The sequence below is a fragment of the Prionailurus viverrinus genome, chromosome C1, assembly GCF_022837055.1.
Source record: "Prionailurus viverrinus isolate Anna chromosome C1, UM_Priviv_1.0, whole genome shotgun sequence".
NCBI lineage: Eukaryota > Metazoa > Chordata > Mammalia > Carnivora > Felidae > Prionailurus > Prionailurus viverrinus.
This window is the reverse complement of record NC_062568.1, coordinates 4962246-4976041: the sequence shown is the minus strand read 5'-3', so window position 1 is coordinate 4976041 and position 13796 is coordinate 4962246. Positions and strand designations below refer to the sequence as shown.

The following is a 13796-nucleotide window of genomic DNA, read 5'->3' as shown; positions in this document are numbered from 1 at the left end:
CTTTTAAATTTTATTCCCTAAATAACCATAATCAAATGTTTTAACTGTTTTAAAGTTCATTTATTTTTTTGAGAGAGAGCGTGAGAGTGCACCGACAGAGGAACAACAGAGAGAGAGAGAGCGAGAGAGAGTATCCCAATAAGGCCCCTCTCTCAGCACAGAACCCTATGTGGGGCTTGAACTCACAAACTGGGAGATCATGACCTGAGCCAAAATCAAGAGTTGGATGCTCAACTGACTGAATCACCCAGGTGCCCCTATTTTTCCTTTCTTTGATGAGAACGGTTGAGAGAAGAGGTGAGAAGTAGGGTCAAGCAGGGAAACTGCATCATCTTCTCCCATGTTCCATCTTCTTGAAAACAAAAGATTTTCAGGTAGGTTTATAAAAAAATGCAGCTGAATACATTTCAAAGACCTTTCTCTCCGGGGACAGTAAGCTTAGGGTTTCAAGATCTCAACCTCAGACAGAAAGGCAGAGTGGCAGCAGGCATGGTTGACATGACGTCAATGGCAGCAAATGAGTCACAGTTCTAGAACTTACTCTCATGAAACTCCAGACAATGGAGAAGGCAGACCTGCCTTACTATAAGGACCAGAGTTGATAAGCACAGAGCAGATGGAACAGCATGGTACCTGGTGGCTATTGCTCTGAGGTACAATCTATGCATTTTAGATATATATATAGTTTGATAGTTATTTAACAACTTAGCCAACATTTATGAGAAACGCCCATGTGTAAAGGTCTGTTAGTGTAGTGGGTGATGCAGAATTCAATAAGATGTTGGCTTTGTATTCTCAGGGCTCACCATCCAGATGGCAAATCATACGTACATACAAATAGGTGTCATCCCAACAGCCTATAACACAAAATACCACGGAAGTTCCAAACGCTAAAACATCATTACTGCTTTATCAGGCAAATGACATATTCCTCTAAGTATGTAATTTGTTTAAGACTTCTGCTCTATTATTCCCACTGATTTTTCTGAGAGCATTTCGCCCATAGGCACAAATCAATAATTTGACAAGAGAAGTCAAGGGGAAAATAATAGCACTCATATCTAAATATTTGCATATTATTTCACTTCAAGAAACATTTGCCGGTTGCCTGCTAAGCACAGGACCAGTGTTTGCTTGGGAGGAAGGAGCCAGATAAGTCAGAGCCTGCCCCTAGTACATGAGGATCTCCTCAAGACTATAATATGCGTAGAACTTTGGATATGTGCTATCATCGTTTTTTTCCTTAATATGTGAGGGCTGAAAAAAGGAAATGCAAGGATGATTTTCTCAACAAGATGCTTTATAAAAATTGTATACTAGGTTTATATGAGAGAGAAGGCAACACAGCAGAGAGGTGCTAAACTCACACTGCCTCGATTAAAATCCTAGCTCGGCCACTCACTAGTTACGTGACATTGAAACTGTAACTTAATCTTTCTGTGCCTCAATTTTGTTGCTGAAAATAGGATAATATGGATCATATGGCTGTTGTGGGATTAAATGAAATAATTAATCCATGTAAAGGCTTAATATGGTACCTAGCAGAAAGTAAGAACTTTATTATACTAGTATTTCCTTCTGACAATATTTTTCTTAAGTTTATTTTGAGAGAGAAAGAATGTGAGCAGGGGAAGAGCAGAGAGAGAGAGAGAGAGAGAGAGAGAGAGAGAGAGAGAGAGAGAGAGGATCCCAAGCAGGCTCGAGCTATCAGCCTGGAGCTCGATACAAGGCACGATATACCACAAACAGTGAGATCATGACCTGAGCCAAAATTAAGAGTCAGACACTCAACCTACTGAGCCCCCCAGGCGTCCCATCCCTCTGACAATATTTAGAACATGTAAATAACATATAAAGTGCAGGTAAGAAGCCCTGAGAGCAAACGTATCCAGTATGTTTGTGGCCACTCCACAGGGGCTCTAGCTAAAATTTGGTTTGAATACTGAGACTGGTGACCTCCCCTCTCCACCACATAAGCCAAGAAGGTAGCAAAAGGCTTTCTAGGGAGGGGAGTATAGGCTTCAAAAGAGATCCAACAATGGCTTCAGAGAGCAAGGAAAGGAGACTGGCTTGAGGTTTTCATAACGGTCAGGGGCCGGGATGGGGTGAGGATCTCAAGTGTGGGTGCCTCCTGCAGCCAAAGGAGGGGGCATCTGGGTTTTTTTTTTATCAGCTTCCCTAGATGCAAGCTCGTGACTTAAATGCTGCCAGCAGTCAGGGGCGCCTGGGTGGCTCAGTCGGTTAAGCATCCAACTTCGACTCGGGTCACGATCTCACGGTTCATGAGTTCCAGGCCCACGTTGGGCTCTGTGCTGACAGCTCACAGCCTGGAACCTGCTTCTGATTCTGTGTCTCCCTCTCTCCCTGCCCCTCCCCTGTTCTCTCTCTCTCTCTCTCTCTCTCTCTCTCTCTCTCTCTTTCTCTCTCTCTTTCTCAAAAATAAATAAACATTAAAAAAAATTTTTTTAAATGCTGTCAACAGTCAAACATTAAAAACTGGAGTCAGACCCCTCATTACAAGTGCATACAGAACTTTCCAAACAATTTGTATACGGCTCAGGGAGAGGATTTTGTCACGCTGGTACACATTTCACAAGTTGCAATGTTCATAAATCCACGTCTCCATTTAGACATACATTCCACGAAGGGAAGAAAAGGTGTGTATTAGTGTTCATTTCCTTTGGTTCATTAAAAAAAAAAAGAAATATTACCCAAAGTAAGGAAGAATAGAAAATTACACTCTTCAAATGCATCTTCACTGTATTTTTTTTTTTAAGCTAAAAAGCAAACTTGGATCAAGAGGCACCTCTGAGTTGAAGAGTTTCACCCGGTGGGCTTCCAGGCGGACTGTCTCTGAACCGACCCCGAGAAAAGCTACAATTTCCACCTGCAGCGGTCCAGTGTTTCACCTTATGATCCTGGAAGCTACGAAACACGTAAGTGAATATATCACACTGGCTACGAGTGAAGCTATTTCTCACCGAGGTTTGATGGTTGCCTTTGCTTTTGTTTTGCAGTTATTGTTGAATATTTTCTGAGTTCTCGATAAGCACCAGACCCTCTGTTAAGGATTCCACATTCTCTGTGTTAGTTAATAACAACCCTATGAGGTAGATACTATTATTATCCCATTTTATAGATGGGGAAAAACTGAGAACAGATGGAGGCCAGCTGGCCCTTCCTTAACCGCTTCTATATATAACCAGTGATGCTTTGTCTTGTTTTTCAAACATCTTTTTGCCATACGTGGAATCACAGACATGCCAAATTCTATTTGATGTGATTAACCCCCCCCCAGGAGGAAATTATAACTCTGACTTTGAAATAATATAGCTAGAAAAGAAGAGGCTATTGACATAGAGCCACAGGAAGAGAAAACTCTTAAGCATCACCTAGTTTATAACTATTGACAACTTTTTGAAACTATTGACATCTATGGGGTGAAAGATGCTATTGTGAAGAATACATAATGGCCCACTCTAAGAAGTCCCTGTTTTATTTCTAAACATCATTTTCAATGGATGAAAACATCTTCCACCCAGTCCCTACAGAAAGTAATTTAATTTCTATAACACCCATAACATTGAAAATGTTCATTTCATATTTTCAATTTTGAAGCATTCTTTAACAGTTTTTTTAATTTATTTATTTTGAGAGAGAGCAAGAGAGAGAGAGTGCACACGTGCGCACACACACACACACACACACACACACACACACACAGGGATGGGGGAGGGGCAGAGAGAAAAGGAGAGAGAATCCTAAGCAGGCTCCCGGCTGTCAGTGTGAAGCCGGATGTGGGACTCGATCCCATGAACAGTGAGATCACGACCTGAGCCAAAATCAAGAGCCGGACATTTAACCAACTGGACTACCCAGGTGCCCCTGTTCTATACCATTAAAAAAATTTTTTTTAATGTTTATTTTTGAAAGTGGGGAGGGAGAGGCAGAGAGAGAGAGAGAGAGAGAGAAGGAGAGAAAGAATCCCAAGCAGGCTCCATGCTGTCAGGGCAGAGCCCGACTCAGGGCTCAAAGCCATGAACTGTGAGATTATGACCTGAGCTGAAATCAAGAGTGAGACACTTAACTGACTGAGCCCCCCGGCACCCCTCAGTTTTGTATACTCATGGGATCACATACAAATCGACACAAATAATGATTATGTCCTCTTGTCACCTGAATTTACATTTGCAAAGGCATAATATGACTGAATGCATGCATCTAGCACTAAGCATGTCCAAACATCAAATACGGCAACTCATCATTTCCTTATGAACCAGACATTTTTATATGGTTTTTAAAAGTTCACACAATAATAGGCTATCAGAAAATAATATATAATTGCAAATGGGGTTTTAAAAAAGTCTTACAAGTTTAGCTATTATAGTTTTAGTGTCTAGATGTCTACTGGCTTTACATGAAACTATAAATGCTCAAATCTAGTAATAGACTTTCAAGTTCATGAGCATTTTAGCTGCGGCATTCTTTTAAAGTTGCCACATTAAAAACTTTTATGTATTTGGCAGTTTTGTTTCTGCTCTTTTCAAGCCAATGTACTCCCCAAATTTGATGTAGGTCCTGCATATACCGTGAACACCGAGACGGGACTTCAATCAGCTCCCAGGATAATAACTGGGTGCAAAAAGATCTCGGGGGGAAATAAGGAGCTTCTCTAAGGTATCAGAGCGCTTGCAAAATTGGAATCCAAGCTCCAAAGATCTTCCTATCACCCCACTGCCATAATACGGATAGCACCGCTCAGGAAGGCGCTTAAACTAAATTGCAGAGCCTGAAAAGGGGTTATCTTCACAAATTGGGTAATTGCTGCCATCTTTAAGCTGGCATTTGACCAAATAACTACAGGCAGCTTAAAAGACAATTTACTGCGAAAACTAAGCTTTATCCCAAACTGGGAGGATTAGGTTGTGGTTCCATGCATTGCCCTGCTCTGTATTGCTGGTGACTGGAGGAAACTTGTCTTCTCACAAGATCAATGCTCTCCTGTCTCTAATGGAGCCAGTGCCACCCCCTTCTGGTAGGCAGAGGACTTGCCTTGCCCTACCTTATAAATATTCAGTAGAAAGTCTAGCCATCACCAAGTACAAGAGAACTGAAATCACCTTTTAAAGAAATCAACAAACACTGTTACGGGTCCAAACAAACCTCTACTGGGTTTCCGCAAAATTGATGTCAACATAACTCGCTCCGAGTTGGTGAGTAAATTTCTATCATTTAAGGCAATTTTGGAGGAAGCCAGCATGCTTGGGTTCTTAAACAGTTTGGCTATTAGAAATGAAGCTGAAAGAAAATAAGTTTCTATCAAACCACCTTATTTTCCTATTTTAGGGGCTGGAAAAATGACCCAGGGGAACCAGTGCATAGAAGTCCATATAAATAATATCATTTGCACAAGATTAAGAAAGTACACATTCTCTTTCATGGGGCTCTGTTATCTCCCTGCAGCATCCAAATTAAATGTGCCGTTGTTAAGATGTCTCCAAAATAGAAATCATTAAAGCATAAATCAATGGCTACAGACAGATAATCTACGATTTACGTTGAGGTCTCACAGGGCTTGTAAATGGCAAATTTGAGAGTAAAGCCTGTTTATGGAAACAGTACAAGAAGCTTCATAAATGCTACTGCCTGTTCAGTTAATGATATTGAAGATATTTGATTTCTATCAACAGCTTCTCGCTCTTCTAGACTTTCTGGGACAAGGACTCATCCCCGAAAATCCAGAGCAAAGTGCAACTCAAAAGATGACTTGGAAGAAAAAGAACAAAAGAAAGTTGGAAGAGTAGCAATTGAATGAATTTAAAATGGAGACAAGTAGAATTGCAGAAAAGAGAGGAAGGAAGGAAAGGAGAGAGAATGAGAAGGAAGAAACATGAAATGAACAGATACGGAGGCTTTATACAATATATTTTTTTTAAGTTTATTTGAGAGAGAAAGAGCGCATGCTCAGGAGAGGGGAAGGGGCAGAGAGAGAGGGGAGAGAGAGAATCCCAGGCAGGTTCTGCACCGCCAGCATGAAGCCTACACTCGGGGCTCGATGCCACAAACCATGAGATCATGACCTGAGTCGAAACCAAGAGTAGGACGCTTACTCGACTGAGCCACCCAGGTGCCCCTACAATATTTTTTAAGTACGGTATTGTTTAATAATAAAACGGGTACACATTTGCACAAAGAACTAGTGAATTTAGGAGGTAACAATTTTCTGCTTTCAATACAGTGTCATGATTCTTCATAATTCTTCAGTGAAGGGTGCCTAGACAGGCCCCAAGGATCAGAAGGCATTTAACCTATTTTTAATTAATTAGAGTAGAAGTGACTTGATTATCCCAATCTAATACATGTACAGGATATCGAATAGCTTTTAAGAAATGCAATTGTGATTATAAACTATGTAAGTGAATTATGAGGAAAAAAACAACGAACAACTGTGTTTTCTATAACTGATCAACAGACTATAAATAGATGGTAACATATACAGAGATTTTAAGGTGATTTGAGCTCGCTGTTGAGGACATCTAAGAAAAAACAGGCACAAAACTTTGTTGAACTACTGTTTGTTATCTTAAAATGTTTTCTGTCCGTGTAAAAAACGTGCAGAATTTGTAATCTGTAATTACATAATATACACATGCTAGGAGATCTTATCCTTAGTATTCTAGTAAAGCAGGCTCTATGATGTGTAGTTTCTTTCCTGTTTTTCACAAACGTCTGTCATGGCTACCATGTGTCCATGAACATTGATGGGTTGCTTTTAAGGGGAAAGATACTCATAATTTAAAAATGAACTCTGAGGTATAAACACAATGCAACCCTAAAAGCTTGAATCACATCTGTAATCAAGATAACCGCTTGTAACTAAGAAATGTACATCTGCAACTCTAGGAAAATACATTCATGAATTCCTCAAGGAGCTATTCCTGAATGCCTGCTCCACACGGGGTACCAAACCAAGTGCCCCCTGTTACCCAAAGAGCTGTAGATCTTGCCCCCTCAAAGGTCTAGGGTTAGAGTAGACCTTTAACATGGAGGTTACCATGTAACGTGGAGGGACACCTGGGTGGCTCAGTCAGTTAAGCATCCGGCTTTGGTTCGGGTCATGATCTCGTGGTTCATGGGATCGAGCCCACATCAGGCTCTGTGCTGACAGCTCAGAGCCTGGAGACTGTTTCAGATTCTGTGTCTCCCTCTCTTTGCCCCTCCTCCACTCACACTGTGTCTCACTGTCAAAAATAAACATGAAAGAAAGAAAGAAAGAAAGGAAGAAAGAAAGAAAGAAAGAAAGATGACCTAACATGGAGACAACAGAGAGAGTGGTACATACTCAGGCCAGTACAAACACCAGTTAATTAATTATGATTAATTAATAATAATATTGTTATTATTATAACAATAATATGAAATGTGCCATGATGGAGTCCAAGTTTCTCCAAGGAGGTAAAATTTGAAAAATCTATCTTATTGGCTAATTGCCAGGTTAAATGCACATTGATATCACATCAAAATGAGTTGTTATTCTCATTCCCCGATTTTTTTAACAGAGAAAAATATGGCAGAAAATAATAGGGAGGATTAGGGGAAATGCTGAGGTAAGTAAGGGTAGTATAAATAAAAAAGCTTTCATAGCACCAGCTAAACTAAGTAAGTAATGTTAAGTTTCCAAGGCAGAATTGTTTACAGTATCGAGTGCTTGTGGGAACACCAGTTAAAAATATAAAGAGAGAAAATAAATTGAAAATTACAAAAAGGAGTTTATGTAAAGGACCTACTTCTGCTTTTTTTCTTCAACTCACTGTAAATCAGAAACCAAAGCCAATTTATAAATCAAAGCCCGGGATGAGCATGAGCCCTGAGTGAGGGGCAATGGAGGATTGGCTCTGGAATTCTTACCTTAGTTCCAGAAAAGCCTCTGGGATATTTCTCGTTTGTCATGACTGCCGTAAAGTTTGTTTTACTCAAAAGAGTTATTCATGATCTCTATTTTCCCTATTTACTTTTATTTTATTTTTTAAAGGTTTCTTTTTATTTTTGATAAAGAGCGTGAGCGGGGAAGGGGCAGAGAGGGAGGGGGACAAAGGATCCAACGCGGGCTCCGTGCTGACAGCACAGAGCCCAACACGGGGTTTGAACTCATGAACCGTGAGATCATGACGTGAGCTGGAGTTGGATCCTCAACTGACTGAGCCACCCAGGCATCCCTCTATTTTCCCTATTTAGCAAGATTCTTCAAGTAGGTGAGGGTGAGTTTTAATATGTGTGTGTGTGTGTGTGTGTGTGTGTGTGTGTGTGTGTGTATACATAGAATGTTTTTTTCCAACCTGCCAAGAATATATCCTCTGAGGAGCAAAAGACTTGAAAACCCTAAAAAGGTCTCACGAAAGTACTTCCGTTGAAGCCCTTTCCTTCTGCTAATATAGTATCAGCCGTTTTATCTTCTCTGGTTCCATCTTGGTTTTATAACTTGTTCCCAAGTTCCTCCATGCAGGTGCAGGTACGTACTCAGTGCCTATGACACTCAGGGCATCTGAGAGAAAGTGGAGTACAGGTGTCTCCTGTCCTCCCGGTAAGTTCAAGAGATTTCCAGCATCTCGGTTTGTTCCACTTGAGGAGCTAAAGAGCAGCAATGGAAAGAAACATGAGGAGACGGCAATTTTTCTGTGTTCTCTCAAGAACCAATACAACCGGAAGTTGAAAGAACAGAGCCCTGGACCAAGTGATTGCAATCCATCAAGTATTCATCGTGCCCCAAGTGGACCGTGGGTGAAGAAAAGAGGATCTGTATGGGCTACTCCAGAGCAGGGCAGTGTGGCTGCAGCCACAGGAGGCAGAGAGGAAGGGGACACATGGACAAGGAGCGATCAGTGTGGACGCCGTGAGGCGGGGTCCAGAGGGAGGCCTGCCTAGGATTCTGCTGGCCGGAGGGAGTGGGGGAGCTGAGACCCGCAGCGGCGCAGCCAGCAACAGGTGAAGGCAAGGCAGGACCGGCCACCAGCGGCGCCCACTCTTGCCCCCAGCTCCTCCAGTCCTCCACCCTCCGCGGGCATGTTGCTGGGCCACCGAGGTGCACGGATGCATCCGGCGGGCTGCCTGGCCAGCAAGCACAGTCAAGCAAATTGTCATCTTCCCGTGGCTCGTGTGAAAGAATAAGGCATGGTAACATACGAATTTCATCAGGTTGCTTCCTGAAAAGCCTGCCATGGCTACTCAATGTCTACTGAGCAAAGCTCAAGGTACTGGAGGCTTCTTGTAATCTGGCTTCAGCCTCCTCTTGCAGACTTATTTGTACACCTGGCTCTTCGGTTCTAACAAATTCAGCACCTTACCTTAATGGCAGCACACCCTTACACACCTCTATGCTTGCACGCACCTGTGTTCTTGTCCCAGAATGGCTTTTCCATTCCGCATTCAACCTCGATGACCCACTCTGTGAACACCCCTCATCCTAAGACATGAGCCAAACATCTCCTCCAAGTTGCCTACCCAGCATCCCCCTCACCCACCAGGGGCAATAAGGCTCTTTGACCTCTGAGCTCACACCTAACACATGCCTCAGTTAGAGGTCTTATCACAGAACTATCTAATCAATGTCTTTCTCTGGGAACTCAGGATCTTCTCAAGGCCAGACATCACATCCTGTTCACCTCTCATCTCTCAGCCATTAGCAGAGTGCGGGAACACAGTAGGGACTCAAGAAATACTTATTAAATAATCTGTTCGAATCAGTTTCGCCAATGCTTTCTGAGTACTTATCACATGGCCGACTGATACAAACTCCCAAGTTATTAAGGGAGGAAAGACACGGTTACTGTGCTTCAGAAGCTTTGATTCTCACAGGGGAGAACAAATAATTACAATGCAACATCAGAGAGCACAGTGGGAAGATATATAACAGATTCAGAAGTGGTACACGAGAGAAATTACTGAGCTATATAACCTGACTACTGTAGAGATTTTATTTTTTATTTTATTTATTTTTTGAGAGACAGAGAGAGACAGAGTGTAAGCAGGGGAAGGGCCGAGGGAGAGGGAGTCACCGAATCTGAAGCAGGTTCCAGGCTCTGAGCTGTCGGCACAGAGCCTGACGCGGGGCTCGAACTCACCAACTTCGAGATCACGGCCTGAGCGGAAGTCGGACGCTTAGCCGACTGAGCCACCCAGGTGCCACCATCATAGAAGTGTTAATTTAGGCAACGGTGAGAAATAAAGTTGGCCAGGAGGTTTTGAGATGATTTAGCAGCCAACAGAGAGCCACTGAGGAGCTTGGGAGAGCACCAGCATCCTGATGCAAACGGTGTTTTAGGAAGGACCACTTGGTAGCAGCAGGAAGAAATCACTGGACCACGGAGAAGGTGCAGTAGGAGATCTCCTAAGCTTCCTCGCCCTGAATTACAAAACACGACTTCTAGTGGATGAAGCCCCCTCAGTTCCTGCCATTAAAGTCGTTCACCTCATCAAGCAAAGGCAATGAGTGTCTACTGCGTAAACTGAAATGCTGAACGGCCAAAAGATGGTGGGTGGTGCACGCGGAACATGGTGCATGTCGAAACGGACCGGGCGATGCAGCTAAAGGCAGAGGAGTCTGCAACGAGCTCGGGAAAAATACCGTGGGGTTCTCAAAGCCAGGAGAGTTCCATGAGACCACAGCGCCCCAAGACACACTTTTCGGCTAGTGCTCATCTAGCAGTCATCTAAGAGCCTCTTGGCCAAAATGGGGACCGGGATGCTGAACGGGAGGAATGACGTCGTGCAGAGGAGTGCACAACGTTAGATGTTAAAAACAGGGAAAGCTTCCCCACAGTGAATCTGGTGTTAATCCCCCTACCCCCAGTGGTAAGCAGAATTCCAATTCCAAGACGGACCCCGACTTCACTCCCCACTGCTGTGCCAGCGATAATGCTACTTTATGGGGCAGAAGGGATTTTGCGGCTGCCATTGAGGTTACTTCCTAGTTCACCTTAAGAAAGAGAAATTATCCAGGCGGGTTTAATCACATGAGCCCTTTGACAGAGAACGTTCTCCCACCATGGCAAAGGGGCAAGTCAGAGACACCTGCAGCATGGAAAGGATTCCAGCGACTCTGCTGGCTTCCAGACGGACGCGGCTTTGTGAGAGGGCATGTAGGTGACCTCTAGGAGCAGAGAGTGAGTGACCCCTGGCTCACGGCCAGGGAGGAACAAGGACCTCAGTCCTACACCTGCAAGGAATTGAACTTTGCCAGCAACTTGAATGATCCTGAAGCGGGATCCTTTTCCAAGTCTCTCACATGAGCATATAGGTCTGCCAACATCTTGATTTCAAGTCTGTAAACCCTAAGCAGGGGGCCCGGCCAGAACTTCTGACCTACAGAACGGTGAGATAATTAATGGGTCTTGTTTCAAGCTACAAAGTTGGCAGCCATCTATTAAAGCAGCAATAGAAAATAAGCAGACCCTCCAAAAGTTCTTATGAAATTGGTACCTATAAATTGATATTCATGAAGGTCTTGAAGACTGAATATTTCATCCTAATGTGATTTCATAAAGCAAGTAAATGGTACAGGCAATAAAAACCATGAAGTAAGATAAGGAAAGAGCAGTGAGAATGGCAAATTTGGGATAGGCACGCTGGAGGAAATGTGGCCCCACAGGCACAATCTCTAACCTGCTATTCAGAAAACCCATTCCTTTCCGTGGTCCAATTTAATATCTTGTTTTCTGATAACATGGCTCCCGTCCATTCAGTCACTCATTCACCCACTATGCATCTGAGTGGTTATGGTTACTTCATACCAAGTGATGGAGTGACCACCACACCCATACCAAGAGTGCAAGGTCAGGGAAGACCACTTGGCTACCCCACGATCCATCACTGCCCGTGCTGGGTGAAGAAAACGGAGTACATTTGCTAATGTACTAGCAAATAGCACATTAAATTAGTTAAGGGAGAGGGGTCTTGGAGTCGTCTCCCAAAAGCTGAATCAATGTTGGCATCAACACTGGCATGAAAGCAGACAACTTGATGCAAAGTTAAAATGAAGGACGACATTTAAAATGTAAGCGAGAAGCATGATACCAGTACTTGATTCAGAACCACCTCTTTGGTTAAGCAGTCAAAATATGTGGGAATTTTCTTACCCCTTGGTAACTGTCAGAAATGATTTTGCCATGAGAAGATCTCTGGTCCAATGGAAGTGAACTTGACCCAGGGAAGCTCCTGGGACTGAAAGGTTATCTGTTCAGAGCTAATGTGTTTATTTCAACCACGATCTCTGCCTGTAAAGCCAAGCAAGCAGTCTAAGGTAATTCAAGTTGTTACCAACCTCCATCCTGTGCGTTAACTCAAAAAAGCCAGCACCACATGGGACCTGCCAGGGGGCAACCGTCATGACAGAAAGATGTGAAAGCTTGGCTGAATCTTGAAAAAGTAGCCAAGGCATTCCACGGCTGCCAGATTTTTACATTCTTCGTGTTACTTTAGCCAGGCAGTGAAGTTCAGTAACCTACCACATGCTGCCTATATAATAGGAAACATTTACTTCAGTGAATGATTATAAACAGAAGGCTCTTGAAACAGCTCGCTGCCAATCAAACCCTTTAAATATTTACATTCTTCTGGCTGACACGGACCCAGTATTTATTACTGTGGTAGCTCCACACAAGCTCCAAACTAGGTCTACATCCAGTGAAGGTGTCTGGCTTCCCTGGTCATGCCATTGGCTAGTCTGGGGAGAAGAGGGCACAAGGTCAAGACCCGAATACTTGCCTGCTACTGACCACCTCCTGGGTTATTTACTACCATTATTATTTATTCCATGCCCACACGGCCATCATTGCAAAAGAAGTGAAAAGACTCTCTTAGCATACCCGCCTGGGACATCTTCACTTGTTCATCATGCCAATATGCCAATAAGTGGGGGTGGCGGGGGCGGGAGGAACTCTTCTCTTTCCAACTGGTAATGGTGTTGACAATTCTCCATTTTGCCTCCAGGTTAACCGAAAATGATGGAGCTGGCAATAATGATCTGATTCACCTGGTAGGTTTACGGACAAATGCATCGGCACTGTTTCATCCTGGTCTGCCATGATAAATGATTGCTTTTCCTTGCTCCAAATATAATTATGTTCCTGATTCAGAACAAATGTGGAGACTCAGACCCCCGAAGCAAGGCTAAGGCAACAAGTTCTCAACCACCAGCACATCTGACTCATAGCCATTAGAAAAAAAGGACTCACCGAACCCAGAGCAGAGATGGCAAACCTTTGAAGAACAAAGAGCAAGATGGGGACTTGGTGGCAAGCTCTGGCCTGACATTGAATGTTAGATGAAACGGGAACATTAACTCTCGCGTCGCCTGAGACAAACACACATTCTCCAGTGCGTTAAAGCTGCATAAGTCACAACTAGTGAGCTGCTTATTTCTCTCTACAGCCCAAGAAAAATATTGCTTTATTTTCCTTAGTAGTTCAAAGGAGATGGTTTGTGCCAGTAGGAAATTAAGTCACCTTTTTTTAAAAAAAAAATGTTTTCTTCTTCCACTTTCCTCTTTCTTTATTGTTTCTGGGTTCTGAATCTCTCTCTCTTTAAACAACTTCAGACAAATCTCCCTAATGAGTAAAATCAAATTAAAAAATGTACCATGCTTTTCTGTAAACAAACCATGATAATTGCATCCACTTTAATGCTATTATTTGAGTGGTACAGATAGCTTTAAAAAAGATCATAGTAAACCCACTGCATACACAACTCTCCCATCCTCGCACTATATATCCTTGTGAAAAACAAAGAGTGAGTCCTGTCTT

At 43.0% G+C, this 13796-nt stretch overlaps 1 protein-coding gene and 1 long non-coding RNA gene across 7 annotated transcripts in view; one reads left to right on the top strand and one right to left on the bottom strand.

Moving 5' to 3' along the window:
- The window catches only part of PID1 (phosphotyrosine interaction domain containing 1), a 230285-nt gene that overhangs the window by 39972 nt on the left and 176517 nt on the right, over positions 1-13796 (bottom strand). The gene's annotated exons all lie outside the window — the stretch shown is intronic.
- On the top strand, positions 576-13548 carry LOC125173002 (uncharacterized). The gene is made up of 3 exons (XR_007154889.1): positions 576-653; positions 2778-2936; positions 12985-13548. It is a non-coding gene; the product is annotated as an uncharacterized LOC125173002 (long non-coding RNA).